Consider the following 16,935-nt stretch of genomic DNA (forward strand, 5'->3'; position numbering starts at 1 on the left):
CCCAAGGCATTTCGCACACTGGGAAACACCAGGATTGCAACATGTACAATTGTGTTGTTGCACATTGCTAACTTGTTGTAAGTGTATAAGCATGTCTGCATGTTTTTTAAGGCTAACCTCCATTCTCGATGCTGGCAGCCCAATTGCATTCGTTCACAGTTTTGCTTTCAGAGTTGCTGACATCTGAGGTGGTGTTGAATTTAATACTGAGTATTTGTGATGGTCTGGTGCACTGCACCAACTTTCATCAACTTGCAGGGACATTTGAGCTGATCCCTACGTTGAAAACCTGGTATTGCTGTGAGATCGCTGAATTGTTCCAGGCCTCACTCAGTGGGGACATGTTCACTGTGACGTTTGGTTCTCTGTTGATTTAACATTAACTTTGCCAAATGAAACCTTCTTGTCTGAACCAGAAAGTTGGGTATTTGAGCCTGATTTCATTTGAATAGACAATCCAGACTCATTTTTCAGTGCTATTTGGAGGAAGTGCTGTCTTTTCTGATGTAATATTGACCTGAGGTCCTCCCTGCAATTCAGGGCAGGTCACGGGTTAGCTTGTAGTGGTGGGTGTTAAATATCCTGTAACACTTTTTAAAGGAGAATATGACATCTGCACTTTAATGTCTATGCCAAACCTCACTTCAAACTGACACCTAAAATCAATTTACTGATTGTTCTTCCCTTTCTGATTGTGGGACTTGAGCTTCTGTAAGATACTGCATGTCAAAAATGTAACTTGATGGCTCCTTAAAATACTTTGGGAAATGGCAGATCGATATGTGGTATCCAGTGAGTGTGCAATTTACCACTGATGCTGTTTCAGCAATGCTTTGACTATGGGAACAACTTTGAGAATTCTAACAAACTAATTGAACATTAGTGGTTTATTTCTTGTAAATTATTTCTGCTAACTTTCTAACTCTGAATATAAGATTTTACCAGTAAACTGCATAAATGTGCAAAGCCCCTTTTTATTGCACTGATCCGTTGCCCTATGTAGAGAAAAAACGCTTGTGGCACCAGGCCAGCCTGTGTCCTGCTCCACTGCAGCGTGCTTAAGTGGAGCCTGTATTAAAACAATTTACTGAAATTAGCTATTGCATTGTTCCTGATTTACCCCAATCTGCTGGTAATTATTTATCTTGGCCATTAAATGCTGGGATTGTAATAAAAAGAAAATCCAGACTTTCTGTAGGTTGAAGTGTAACCTTGTGCCCAGGTTATAAATGTGTTTTCCAATGTACCTTTACCCACTTATGGAGAGTGATGTATTTATTAATTTAGTTTTCAACAATGAAACTGATACAGAATTTTGGACAATTAAAGGAACAGGAATGGAAGACTTATGAAGGCAACAGAGAGTAGTAGCTTACCGGGGACATGGGAACAAAATGAGGCAATTCAGCCTTCAGTTTTTTCTTTGTTCAATTCGATCATGACTGATAGTTATTTCAACTTCATTTAACTTCCTCAAGTCCAATTTTCTTGATACCCCAGACTGAATAGAAGTCTATTGACTTTATTCTTGCTAAGTGATCCTACAAGATCACATCAGATCAAAGCTCTGCAGTCCTGTTGTGTCCAGTTATGAGGTGTGATGGATGACTAACTGGAAGAGGAAACTCCAAAAGCATTCCTACCTGAGGATATCGTTTTTGGGTTCATATGCATTGATCTTTAAAAATAGCAGGGCATATTGTGAGAGTAATTTTGAAAACATATGGGATGCTGGGCTTCAGAAATTGAGGCATTGAGTGCAGCAGCAAGAAAATAATGTCAAATATTCATCAGAGTCTGGTTTAGCTGTAATTAGAGTATGACATCCAAATCAATTGCCCGCACTTGAGGAGGGCTGTGAGGATCCTGAAGAGGATGCAGAGGAGATTTACCAGAGTAGTTCCAATGATGAAGGGTTTTTGTTGCCAGGTTCAGTTACAGAAGCAGGGGGTTCTCTTTGGAACAAAGGATGTGGAGGGGAGATTTGATCGAGGTGTATAACTATGTAAATACAGCCTGTTTATTTTAACTGGTACAAGTGTTACTCAGACACTTCATGTTTCATATTTTTTCCAAAAGATTTGAGTTTTGAAGGATTGTAGGAATATCGATTTATTTCAAGTTTGTGGAATTGTCTGGAGAGGCTGGTTTAGTAGAGGTCTTTGAATGGTTACTGTGAACTTTGGAGGCTTCTTTTAAAAATGGGGCTTCCTAGAAATTGCATGATTTGTGACAACAGCTTGCTTTGTGGTTGACTCCTGTTCAGGCTGTTTGAATAATGACTGGATGAAGTATGCTTTGGAATTAGGTTGAAAAGTCTGCTAAGAAGGTCTGCTCAGCTCATCTCTCCAATTACTGTAAAGAAAACCTTCTTGTTGAGTTCAAGGTGAAACATGTTTGTTCTTTTGAGAGTGTTTCCTGGAACTTCTCAATGTTGTATTCCTGAATAAGATATGTCTGCCAGACTCCATATTACAGACACGAGTGATAATGATTTGACCAAGTGTGTCAGCAAATCACAGTGCTAGACTTGGGAACATTGTATGCTTTACCCTTTTGCCTTCAACAATAACCATTGACCAATTTTGGTTTTCTCAGAAATTCAATCTCTCCAGGCGTATCTTTTCTTTCCTCTTTGTCTGAAGAGTGTATGTGTATGTTTGTGTGTGTTTTGGAGATATTAAGAGGTTAACATTTATACTTTTATATTACTGTTTGTCTAAGTTACCAATTATTGTATTTTCATTAGTTTTTGTTTTGTTATAAAAAAATTTGGTTGATATGTTTTTTAAAAATTTATATTGGTAAGATATTTAATTAACTATGTTGGTAACTCGAAAGTATTTTAATGTAGATTGTGATCTGTGGAGTAGTGACAGTGCACTCTTCTACAATGTTAGTAACATAAGGACTAGGGCTTCCCAGATTTCAGGTTTTGTTTCAAAATTAAAAGGAGGTTTTGGCAAAGAACAGTTTTATTGTGTGTGGTAGTGAACATATGAGGCTGGTGGAAGTCGAGTCTGAATCATTTCGAAAGGAACTTGAATTGGCACCTGAGGGAGGTAGACTTGCAGTGTGATAGGGATTGAGCAGGTGAACAAGACTAACTTGATTGCTCTACAGGAAGCCCAAACTTGCTTGATGGACTGAATAGTGTCATTTTCTAACAACATGACTGAGAGTGCTTTGACATTAAGACAACATTTGACTAAGTGTGGCATTAAAACATCATACCAAAATATAGGTCAGTGGAAACCTGGTGGTTGTGAGGGCACTGTTTCCATTTTTTTTTAATGTCAGGCATTAAAATGTTTATACATAGAAAAAAGGCAATTAACAACAAACCTATAGTTTTCTTTCCATTTCCTGCTGGTGGAACTGACAAGTTCCCAAAGCCCCAGTGTAAATGTGTAGGCATATTCTCCTTGTGACCCATCACCAAATCAATATCTCCTCTCTGTCAACAGCAACAGTGCAAGGTAGAAAGGTCATTATGCAACTGGAGACTGGTATAGAACTAGATCTTTAAAATCTGTTGCTAGAAAGTACAAACAAGTGAAGAGTTGAGGCTTAAATTTTGAAGTCTCCCATATCTATGACTCGCTTGCTATTTCTCGTTCTCATTTGATCTGTCTCCCTTCTGCATTAACCCTGACATAAGCTGCAAGGGGAAAAAGGCCACTGAATGAGCTGATGACTTCAGAAGGAATGTAGCTGCACTCGTAAGCGATCTTGTGTTACCTATTAACTTATTTCTCTTTCTCTGTTTCCACCACATGCTTTGTTGTCTGACTGGCTTTTTTTTTGTTGTAAACACCGCAGCCCAGGATTTAAGCATAGAGTGGGAAAATGGAAGTATTTTTCAGTGTGTGGGGAATTCATGATGTGTAGGAATTCTATGCTTTCTATATGTTAGGCTCTCATTGCCTCAACAATGGGTTTTGCAGGCTGGCTCATCACCCAGTTGAATATGTAATGCTTCCTGTAATGTCAGGACCGTGAGAGAATAGAATCACTTTTTTGATGTTTTTAGTTTGTGAACCTTCTGTGACTCACCGACCAGTCTCCATACTTGAAGCAAGGGCAATCACAATTCATAGTCTATATTTCAATTCTAGTGCAGGTGTGTTGCTGTTGAACGTTTCTTGCTGATGTAAAAGCTGTCATTTTGGGAGCCCAGTCACTTCGCTGGGATATGTGTAATATCATGTGGGGGCCCTGTGACAGGTTTCTTACTTCAAATCCCTATCTTAGTTCCACTTCTGGTGAAAGTTAGACAAATAACCACTTGATTGTTACCCCTATCCAGCATCTTAAATATTCATTTCCTCCACCATCAGTGCAGCGTTGTGTACCATCGACAGGTTACCGTGCAGCAAATTGCAAAGTTGGTTTGGACAATGCCTTTGATAGAAGTAATGTTAGTTATAGGGAAATGTTAGTAATGTTAGAGTTACAGGGAAAAGGCAGGAGTTTGACAGTAAACTAAAATTATCAAAGACTAGCAGGAAGAGTTTCTTTCTACATCTGAACAATTTTATGACTCTGTGATACCTGTTACCTCAAACAACTAGATAAACAAGGGCATAAACATGGATGAGATTGTCACCAACTGCAATTTCCTTTGAATGTCACTTGCCATTTCAACTTTGGAAAAGAATCATTGTTCCTTCTTCATCACCGGGTTAGGTTTCTGAGCTCCCTATGGGTGTGCTTAAGCCATAGAACTTTTTTTTATTCATTCACGGGATGTGGATGTTGTTTTTGTTGCCTGCCCCTAGTTGTCCTCGAGAGGTGGTGATGAGCTGGCTTCTTGTACCGCTGAAGTCTGTGTGCTATAGGTTGACCCACAATACTGTTAAGGAGAGAATTCCATGATCTTGACCCAATGACACTGAAGGGATGACAATACATTTTCAAGTCAGGATGGTGAGTGACTTGGAGGTGACTTGCAGGGGGTGGTGTTCCCAAGTATCTGCTGCCCTTGTCCTTCCAGACAGAAGTGGTCATCAGTTTGGAAGGTGCTGTCTGAGGATCTTTGGTGAATTTCTGCAGTGTATCTTGTAGATAGTAGCAACAGTGTATACTGAGCATCAGTGGTGGAGGGGGAAGGATGCTTGTGATTGTGGTGCCAGTGAAGTGGGCTCCTTTGTCCTGGATGTTGCCGGGCTTGTTGAGTGTTGTTGGAGCTACCCATCCAGGCAAGTGGGGAGTATTCCATCGTATTCCTGTCATATGTCTTGTACATAGTGGACAGGCTTTGGGGAGTCAGGAGGTGAGTTACTCGCCACAATATTCCTAATCTCTGACCTGCTCTTGTCGCCGAGTTTACATGGGGAATCCAGTTGAGCTTCTGGTCAACGGTATCTCCCTAGGAAGTTGATAGTGGGGGATTCAGTAATGGTAAAACCATGGAATGTCAAGGTGGTTTGATTATCTCATATTGGAGATGGCCATAGCCTGGTATTTGTGTGGTGTAAATATTACTTGCTACTTGTTAGCTCAAGCCTGGATATTATCCTGATCTTGTTGCATTTGAACAAGAATTGCTTTGGTATCTAAGGAGTCGCAAATAGAACGTAGCACATTGCAGTGCAGTACCTTCAGCCCTCAATGTTGCGCCGAACTGTGGAACCAATCTGAAGCGTATCTATCCTACACTATTCCATGTTCATCCACATTTTTATTCAGTGACCATTTAAATGGCCTTACAGTTGGCAAGTCTACTACAATTGCAGGCAGTGCGTTCCATGCCTCTACTACTTTCTGAGCAAAGAAACTACCTCTGACATATGTCCTATATCTGTCACCCCTCAATCTAAAGCTATGTCCCCTCATGACCATCACCATCTGAGGGAAAAGGCTCTCATTGTCCACCCTATCTAACACTCTGATTATCTTATATGTCTCAGTTAAGTCACCTCTCAACCTTCTTCTCTGTCATGAGAACAACCTCAGGTCCCTCATATGACCTTCCCTCCATACCAGGCAACATCCTAGTAAGTCTCCTCTGAACCCTTTCCAAAGCTTCCACATCCTTCCCATAATGTGGTGACCAGAACTGTACACAATACTCCAAGTGCGGCTACACCAGTGTCTTGTACAGCTGCAGCATAACCTCGTGGCTCCGAAACACAATCCCTCTACCAATAAAAGCTAACACACCGTATGCCTTCTTAACAACCCTATCAACCTGGCTGGCACCTTTCAGAGATCTATGTACCTGGACACCGAGATCTCTCTGCTCATCTACACTGCCAAGAATCTTACCATTAGCCCAGTACTCTGCACTCCTGTTGCTCCTTCCAAAGTGAATCGCTTCAAAATTTTCTGCATTAAACTCCATTTGCCACCTCTCAGACCAGCTCTGCAGCTCGTCTATGTCCTTCTGTAACCTGCAGCCTCCTTCCGCCCTGTCCACACCTCCACCAACGTTAGTTGTCATCTGCACATTTACTAACCATCCCTCTCTGCCCTCACCCAGGTCATTTATAAAAATGACAAACAGCACTGCCCCCAAAATAGATCCTTGCAGTATACCACTAGTAACTGAACTCCAGGATGAACATTTCCCATCAAACGCCACCTTTCTTCTTTCAGCTAGCCAATTTCTGATCCAAACAGCTAAATCACTCTCAATCCCATGCCCCTGTATTTTCTGCCGTAGCTTACCGTGGGGAACCTTATCAAACACCTTACTGAAATCCATATACACCACATCAACTGCTTTACCCTCATCCACCTGTTTGATCACCACCTCAAAGAACTCAAGAAAGTTGGTGAGGCATGACCCACCTTTCACAAAACGATGCTAACTACCCCTAATCAAATTACTCTTCTCTAGATGATTATAAATTCCCTTATAACCTTTTCCAACACTTACCCACAACTGAAGTCAGGCTCACTGGTCTATAATTGCCAGGGTTGTCTCTACTCCTCTTCTTGAACAAGGGGACAACATTTGCTATCCTCCAGTCTTCTGACTCTATTCCTGTAGACAATGACAACATAAAGATCAAAGCCAAAGGCTCTCAATCTCCTCCCTGGCTTCCCAGAGAATCCTAGGATAAATCCCATCCGGCCACGGGACTTATCTGTTTTCACACTTTCCAGAATTGCTAACACCAACTCCATATGAACCTCAAGTCTGTCTAGTTTAGTAGCCCGTATCTCAGTATTCACCTCGACCACATTGTCTTTTTCCAGTGTGAATACTGATGCAAAATATTCATTTAGCGTTTCCTCTATCTCCTCAGACTCTACACACAACTTCCTATTACTATTCTTGATTGGCCCTAATCTTTCTCTAATCATTATTTTATTCCTGATATGCCTATAGAGAGTTTTAGGGTTTTCCTTGATCATATCTGTCAATGACTTCTCGTATTCCCTCCTGGCTCTTCTTAGCTCTCTCCTTCCTGGCAAACTTGTAACTCTCAAGTACCCTAAATGAACCCTCACATCTCATCCTAACATAATTATCCTTCTTCCTCTTGACAAGAGATTCAACTTCTTTAGTAAACCACAGCTCCCTCGCTCAACCACTTCCTCCCTGCCTGACTGGTACATACTTGTCAAGGATGTGCAGTAGCTGTCCCTTGAATAAACTCCCACATTTCATGAGCCCATTCCCTGCAGTTTCCTTCCCCATCCTATGCATCCTAAATCTTGCCTAATTGCACCTTTCCCCCAGCAATAACTCTTGCCCTGTGGTATATACCTATCTCTGCATATTGCTATTGAAAACATCACCAAAGTACTCACCTACCTCCAAATCTAACACCTGGCCTGGTTCATTACCCAGTACAAAATCTAATGTGGCCTTGTCCCTCGTTGGCTTGTCTACATATTCTGTCAGGAAGCCACCCTGCATGCGTTGAACAAAAATGGCCCCATCTAAAGTACGATAGTATTTCTGTCAATATTTGTCCACCATAACAACTACCGTGTTACACTCGCTCCTATCCAGAATTATCTTTGTTATCCTTTCCTCTCCATCTCTGGAACTTTCCGGAGGCCTATAGAAAACTCCTAACAGGGTGACCTCTCTTTTCCTGTTTCTAACCTCAGCCCATACTAGCTCAATAGATGAATCCTCAAATGTCCTTTCTGCCACCATAATACTGTCCTTGGTTAACAATGCCACACCTCCTCCTCTTTTACTAATGTCTCTGTTCTTAGTGAATCATCTAAATCCTAGAGCCTTCAACAACTGTTCCTGTCCCTGCTCTATCCATATCTCCAAAATGGCCACAACATCGAAGTCCCAGGTACCAACCCATACTGCAAGTTCACCCACTTTATTCTGGATGCTCCTGGCATTGAAGTAGACCCACTTCAAACCACCTTCCAGATTGCCGGTGCACTCTTGTGACCTTGAGACCTCATTTCTGACCTCACTACTTTCAACCTCCTGGACGCTGAAACACAACTTAGGTTCCCATCCCCCTACTGAATTAGTTTAAACCCACCCAAAGTGCATTAGCAAATTCCCCCCCCCCCCCCCCCCCAGGATGTTGGTACCCGTCTGGTTCAGGTGAAGACCATTCTGTTTGTAGAGGTCCCACATACCCCAGAATGAGCCCCAATTATTCAGGTATCCGGAACCCTCCCTTCTGCACCATCCCTGGAGTCACGTGTTCACTTCCTCTCTCTCCCCGTTTCTTGCCTCACTAGCACGTGGCATGGGCAACAAACCAGAGATAAGAACTCTGCTTGTTCTAGCTCTAAGCTTCACCCTAGCTTCTTGAATTTCTACCTTTAATCCCTATCCCTTTTCCTAACTATGTCGTTAGTACCTATGTGGACTATGACTTGGGGCTGCTCCCCCTCCCCGCCAAGGATCCCGAAAACACGATCTGAGACATCATGAACCCTGGCACCTGGGAGGCAACACACCAACCGTGAATCTCTCTCATTCCCACAAAACCTCCTGTCTGTCTCCCTAATGATGGATGTTGAAGGCCTCCCTAATGACTAATGGCTCTGCTCATCTCCCCCTTCCCTTCTGAGCAACAGATACAGACTGTGTGCCAGAGACCTGTATCCCATTGCTTACCCCCGGCAAGTCATCCCCCCCAACAGTATCCAAAACGGTATACTTGTTATTGAGGGGAATGGCCACAGGGGATCCCTGCATTGCCTGCTGGTTCCCTTTCCGGCCCCTGACAGTAACCTATCTATCTCTTTCTTGCACCTGAAGTGTGACTACCTCCCTGTAACTCCTCTCAATAATCCCCTCCGCCTCCTGAATGATCCAAAGTTTATCTAGCTCCCTAACGCAGTTTTTGAGAAGCTGGAGTATAGTGCACTTCCCACAGATGCAGTCAGCAGGGGCACTAGTGGTCACCCTTACCTCCCACATTCTGCAGGAGGAGCAGAACTGCCCTAACCTCCATTCCCACTATTCTAGGTTCCCAGAGAAATAGAGAAAAATAAAGAATAAAAAAAAACTAGCTACCTTACTAATCCGGCGCACAGAACCATTTATTTTGGTAAGAGGAGGAGGATGGTGGGAGACATTACTTCAGTAGTGTTTCGGGTAACACAGCCACCCAAATATATTCCTTCCCTTACTCAGCAGTCCCGTGTCTGCTCCTGCTCAGTGTGCACTCCACTTATTCATGTGGTAAGTTTTAAATTCAGTGATTCATCTTCCCATCAGCCCCCCGGTCGATGTTCCCTCTCTTCCTGCTGCTGAAACAAAAGAAAAATGATGCGGAATATTGTGCAATCATCAGTGAATATTCCCATTTCTGACCTTATGATGGAGGGACGGTCAGTGATGAAGCAACTGGAGATGGTTGGGTTCAGGACACTCGCCCTGCAGAGATGGCCTGGACCTGAGATGACTGACCTTCAACATCCACAACCACCTTCCAAGTATGACTCCAGCAAGTGGAGAGTTTACCCCTGGGGTTGCCACTAGTTACTACTGGTCCGTTTTGTTAGGGCTCCTTGATGTCACGCTCTGTCAGATGTGGCCTTGAATGTCAAGGGCTGTCCCTCTCCCCTCCCCACTGGAATTCAGCACTTTTGTCCATGTTTGAACCAATACTGTAATGAGGTCAGGAGCTGAGTGGCCCTGGCAGAATCCAAACTCAGTGTTGCTGAGCAGGTGCTGCTTGATAGAAGACACCTTCTGTCACTTTACAGATGATCAAGAGTAGATTGATAGGGCAGTAATTGTCTGGGTTGGATTTGTCCTGTTATTTTGTGAACAGGACATAACTGGTCAGCAAATAGTTACAAATCAGCTAATATTTGTGGACAGAGAAGCAGAGTTAACGTTTCAGGATAATGATCTTTTATCAAAATGTTTCCAGTATTTTCTGTTTTTATTTCAGGTTTTTAGTATCCACTGTTGTTGGTGGGACATGCTGACACTGCCAGCCTTGAGGAAAGTTGCAGACAAAAATGTTTTCCTTGCATCTTGGGTTGCCACCCGTCTTTTTATTGCTTGAATCAATCGTCTTAAGTTTGTGAGCTGTCTGCAAGTTTTGTAGCATTACCAATGGCTACCAGAAGTTACAGTCAAATCTAGAAATTTATTATTTTGGGTTATTTATGTGTCTAAATTATGGATGATGGTTCTTCGCATTGACATGGACCTGATGATGTGAGTGGCTTGTTCCTATATTGTAAATGTGGTGTAATGCAATATATTCACATTTAGGATGGTAAGGCTTTTGATTGATGTTTATTAGCAAGGTAAATATCACATCTGTATGTTCTGTGTCCCTCCCTGGCCTGATTACAATTGGTTAGCTGCTTAGGTAACTAAATGGTAAGCAGATTGGTAACCTGCTTAGGTTATGTTCTGATCTTGGTTCTTTTTCTCATTTTAGTCAATTCATTATTGTCATAATTTACAGTCAGGATTTCCAGTTGAATGGGCAGTTTGTTTTTGTGCCAGAATGGTTTGCAACCAGTGAGCGTAATATTTTTCCTTTTCATATGTGAGGAAGGTTGGAGAATTCCTATGGAAATTCCCTTAAGCTCTACTCTCAGCCATTGAGATTGTTATTGGAGTTTCTTTATATAGAGGATGGAAGATCTTGCTGATCCTGTGTTTTTAAACAACAAAATTGGATCACAGTTTTTGACTATGCCATGATTGGTCTCATTTGTTTGCAACACTGAAATGAGCCAATTCAGTTTTTATTACAAGGGATCCTGTAACTTTACTGAAATTCTGGGGTTCGTGTTCTGCATTTTTATTTTGTTGTTGAAACCGCAAAGCAGTTCCTTCAACCGCAATTCACAAGACCATTTGATTGAAACCTAATTGCCTCCATTGGGCTGTATCGGCATAATCTGATTCCTTCCCTGGCGTTGGAACAGCATCCAGTGGATTTTACATGACTGAAGCAGCCAGAGCACTGAAGCGTACCCACCGTTTAACTGTTTGTGTTCTTGCTGAAAACCTCTGCCTTTCAGACTTCATCCAGTTCTGACAAAAGTTTGTCTTGTTAATCTTGTTTCCCTTTTCACATGGGCTACCAGACTTGCTGAGTATTTCTAGCATTTATTGTTTTTATTTTGGATTTCCAGTATTTACAGTACTCTGCTTTTGTGCTTAACATGTTCCATTTCAGATCAGTGCTATGCTGTCAGTAGACTGAACTGGTAACTGTATCATCAGTGCAGTATATCTGTAATCACTCACTCGTGCTTTGGTTGTAGAATTGGGATGAACATCAGTGCCAAAGGCTGTGTAGGCTGCCTGGTGCCAGACTTAAGGATGTCTCCTCAGGTCTGGAGAGGGAGGGGATAGATCCAGTAGACTTCATTTGTTTGGTGCCAAGGTCATCGTTACCGTTAGAAAGGAGGTTCTGCTGAAAGCCTTTTAACAGTCAGAACCTAAATGTAAAAATGGAGCTCCCAATCTTATGATTACTATCTGAACCATGGGCAATCTGGAATGAAGTAAATAAAGACAATGATAGGTACAAAGCTGAAAGATTGGTGTGGGGGAATGTGTTTCACTTTATTGGCAATAGCATCAGTGTTCGGTTAGGAGGGAGCACTTCAGGTGGGATAGGCTTCACTTGAACCATGCTTGGACCAATGTCCTTGTGAATTGACAACTACGTTGTAGAGAGGGCTTCACATTAATTCGGAGCATGTGAGTGTTTGAAAGAGGGGAAATGTAGGCTTACAAAACAAAGGATATGGCAGCTATTTGTATAATGATAGCCAGAGTTGGACAGAAATGGACAGAGTATACAATCACAGAAAAACAACAGTAAAAAGGATCTGAGAAGGGGAAAAACATAATAAAAGACATAATTATTGGCTCTTTACTTAGATGCATGTAATATTCAGAACAAAATAAATAAATAAATTACATAAATAGAGATTACTGGATATATCCTTAGAACCATTACAGGGAAACTGTTGCAAGGAGGTCAAAACTGGGAACTACATATTCATGGAATATGTGATTTTTCAAAAGGCCAGACAGGATGGAAAAGGTGGTAGGGTAGGTTTGTTAGTATGGGATGAAATAAAGAGTATAGCAAGAAATTAGCTTGATCAAAAGATGTAAAATCCATTTGGGTGGAAGTGAGAAATAATGGGGATGAAGCCACTGGTGGGACTGTTCTATAGGCCTCTTATACTAGCTATACTGCAGGGCAGGGAAAAAAATCAGGAGATAATGAGGCCATGTTAAAAGGGCAGTAGATGATTCATGGTTGCTTTTATTCTTCATGGAGATTGGGAAAATTGCTTTGTTTGAGGTAGTCGGAGATTTAAAAGGGAATAGCTACAGAGATAGTGGATGCCCTGGTCATAATCTTCCAAGAATCTTTAGATGTAATACGCTTATTCAAGAAGGGAAGGAAATACAAAGCAGCTAACTATAAACCAGGAAGGTTAACATCTGTCATTGAGAAGATGTTATCATCTAATATAAAGGATGTAATATCAGAACAAATTAGAAATACATAATATAATCAACCAGAGTCACCTTCATGAAAGGGAAAGCATGCCTGACAAATTGTTTTCACTAGAGTTCAGATGAATGAAGTGGGTCCTCATAGAGACTTATAAAATTCTAACAAGGTGAGACAGGGTAGATGCAGGGAGGATGTTCCTGACTATGGGTGTGTTCAGAACCAGAGGTCGCAGTCTGAGGATTCAGGGTAGACCATTTAGGACAGAGATGAGGAGACAGTTCTCCACCCAGAGTGGGTGGAGAATCTATGGAATTCATTACCACAGGAAATAGTTGATGCCAAAACATTGTGGAGGTATTCAAGAGGTGGCTAGATATATCACTTGGAATGACTCTGATCAAAGGTTGTGGTTGAAAGTAGGATTAGGCTATTGAGTTGGAGGATCAACCATGATTGTGATGCATGGCCTCCTCCTGCTCCCATCTTCTATGTTTTTTTGAAGAGATAACAAGAAGACTAGATAAAGGGCAGCGAGTAGATGTAATATGTTTGGATCTTTAGAAGGTGTTCAACAAAAGTTTGCACAGAAGACTAATTAAGATAATAGTTCATGGTGTTGGGTATAATATAATATCTCTGGATAGAAGATTGGCTAACTAATAGAAGACAGAGTTGGGTTGGGGTGGTGGGTTACCAGAGTAGTAACTTGTAACTCGTGGTATGGAACAGGGATCAGTGTGCAGTTGCCACATTTATATGTGTTTGTGGATGAGACAGCAAAAAGTGGAAAGATAAGTGGGAAGGATGATACAGAATCAGCAGAGGAATATTGACCGATTAAATAAGTGGGCAAAAACTTGGCAGATGAAATATTATTTGGGGAAGTGTGAATTTAGTCACTTTGGCAGGAACAATAGAGGAAGTGAATGTTATTTAAATGGAGAAAAACTGCAGGAAGCTGCAGCAGAGTAATGATTTGAGTGTCTCAGGCCTAAATCTCAAAAATCTAGCATCCACATTCAACAGGTGATAAGGAAGGGAAATGGACTGTTCACCTTTATTTTCAAAAGAAATGGAATTTAAAAACAGGGAAGATTTTAGAGCTATACAAAACACTAATTAGAGTACATCTTTAGTACTGTATGAACAGTTTTGGTGAGCTTAGTTGAAGAAATTGGTAATTTTGGAGGCGGTCTCAGAAAAGGTTTACTGGGTTGATTGCAGGTACGAAAAGACTTTCTGATGAGAAAAGTTGAATAGCAAGAGCCTGTACTCATTGGAGTTTAAAGGAATGAGAGGTACCCTTACTGAAACTTATCAGATCCTTTGGAGCTTGACAAGTATTTTTTCCCTTTTGGGAGAATCTGGGAGCAGGGAGCAGAATTTCATAGTTAGGACATGGAAATTCAGTAGAAAGCGAAGGGTGCTACCCTAAAGGCTGTGCAGAAGAAGAGGGATCTCGGTGTGTATGTGTACAAGTAAATAAAGGTGATAATATAGGCAGAACAAACCGTTAGTAAAACATATGGCATCCCAGACTTTATTATAGGACCATAGAGTACCAGAGCAAGGTGGTCATGCTGAACTTGCATAAGATTCTGTTCTGTCGGAGTTAAAATGTTGTGCAAAGTTCTAGCAATGATGTGAACACGTTGGTGACAGTGCCAAAGAGGCTTACAAGAATAAGATAGGATGAAAAACTTCATTTTTTAAGATGATCAGAAGAAATTGAACTGTTTTCCTTTGGAGAGGAATCTGGGTTCAAATCTCACTGTGGAATTTGAATTCAGTAGAAATCTGGAATTAAAAGTCTACTGATAACCACGAAACCATTATCGATTGTCATAAAAATTAATCTGTTTCACTAATGTCCCTTTAGGAAAAGAATCTGCCATCCTTATCTGCTCTGGCCTACATGTGACTACAGATTCATAGCTATGTATTAACTGCTCTCTGAAATGAGCAAGCTACTCATTTGTCAAGCTGCTGATAAGGTTCAAAAAGGAACGAAACTTGACAGATCACCTGGTATTGACTAAGGCACCAGAAATGATCGCGGTCTTACCAGGTCCTCAATAGCATTAGGGGTTAGTGCCAAAATTGAGAATTCTCTTCTAGAGAGTTCAAGCCAGTGACTATCCATTGTACTCTAAGTGGGAGACTTCATTGTATATCACCAAGAGTAGCATGATAACGCCACTACTGACTAAGCTTGTCAAATTCTAAAGGATTTAGCTGCTGGGCTAGGTCTGTGGCAGCTGGTGGAGGAAGCAACAAGAGACACAAACATACTTGACCTCACCAGCACCAACCTGCAGGCAATGACACTAATCAGTGAGAATGGCCACCACACAGTCCTTGTGCATGCGTATTCCCTTTGCATGCAAAGTCCCATCTTTGCATTGAGAGTACCCTCCCTTGTGCTGTGTAGCACTATCATTGAGTTAAATGGGATAAACTTTGATCAGACCTAGGGGATCCGTGTGCATTGTGGGCCATCAACAACAGAATTATATTCCAACACTATCTGCTTGGCATATCCTGCATTCAACCATTGCCATCAAGCCAGGGGCTATTCCTGAAGTGCAGAAGGAGCACCACCATGCGAAAATAAATAAGGTGTTAACTTGGTGAATCTATAAAACAACTACCACAATGTCAAACATCATAAGCAGTAAGTATTCAACACAGCTAAGTGATTCCACAACAAACCGCTCAGATGTAACTTTAGCCGCATTCAAAGGTAGTACACAATTAAGCAATTCACTAGTGGTTGGGACATTACAAATATTCCCATCCTTATTGATGGTGGACCCCAGCAAAGCAATGTGAAAGACAAGGCTGAAGATTGTTGCAACAAACTTTAGCCAGATGTGCTAAGTGAAAAATCCTTTTTTGCCTCCTCCATAGGTCGCCAGCATCTCACATACTAGCTTTTAGTTAATTTGATTCACTTCACTTGATGTCAAGAAATAGTTGGAGGCTCTGGGCTCAGATAGCATTCCAGCAGTGGTATTGGAGTCATGCTCCAGCATTAGCTATACCCCTAGCCAAGCTGTTTCAGTACCATTACAACACTGACATCTACCCGACAATTTGGAAAATTGCTTTTGATATGTCCTGTACATAAAACAGGACAAATATAACCCAGCCAATTACTGCCCCATCAGTCTACTCTTGAAAAGCGATGGAAAGTGTCCTCAACAGTGCTATCAAGCTACACCTGCTCAGCAATAACCTGCTCAGTAACACCTAGGAAAATGAAAGTTTATTGTCTCTGAAATCAAATCTGTACTTGACTGAGTGTGGCTTCAAGAAGCCCTACCAAACCTGGAGTCAGTGGGCAATGGGAAAAACCTCTTTGGTTGGAGTTGTTCCTGGTACAAAGGAAGGCAGTTGCATTTGTTTGAGGCCAGTTATCTCAGCTCCAGAACATCTCTGCAAAAGTCCCTCAGCGTAGTGTTCTAGGCCCAACCATCTTCAGCTGCTTCATCAATGAACTGCTCTCCATCATAAGGTCAGTTTTCACAGAGAAAAAGACCATGTTGTTGAGAAGAATACTGCGATACAGGCAATTAGACTAGACGGGATTAATATTCATAAGGAGTTGGTGTTAGCAACTCTGGAAAGTGTGGAAATAGGTAAGTCCCGTGGTCGGATGGGATTTATCCAAGGATTCTCTGGGAAACCAGGGAGGAGATTGCAGAGCCTTTGGCTTTGATCTTCATGTTGTCATTGTCTACAGGAATAGTACCAGAAGACTGGAGGATAGCAAATGTCCCCTTGTTCAAGAAGGGAATAGAAACAACCCTGGTAATTATAGACCACTGAGCCTTACTTCGGTTGTGGGTAAAGTGTTGGAAAAGGTTATAAAAGAGAGGATTTATAATCATCGAGAGAGGAATAAGTTGACTAGGGATAGTCAACACGGTTTTGTGAAGGGTAGGCTGTGCCCCACAAACCTTATTGAGTTCTGGATGTAGGTTTGCTAGCTGAGCTGGAAGGTTCATTTTCAGGCATTTAGTCACCATAC

General features: G+C 41.7%; 1 protein-coding gene across 1 annotated transcript in view; it reads left to right on the forward strand.

The window, feature by feature from the left end:
- The window catches only part of smg6 (SMG6 nonsense mediated mRNA decay factor), a 473,468-nt gene that overhangs the window by 171,547 nt on the left and 284,986 nt on the right, over window positions 1-16,935 (forward strand).

This window comes from Chiloscyllium punctatum, chromosome 19 (assembly GCF_047496795.1).
Source record: "Chiloscyllium punctatum isolate Juve2018m chromosome 19, sChiPun1.3, whole genome shotgun sequence".
In the NCBI taxonomy this organism is placed as follows: Eukaryota; Metazoa; Chordata; class Chondrichthyes; order Orectolobiformes; family Hemiscylliidae; genus Chiloscyllium; species Chiloscyllium punctatum.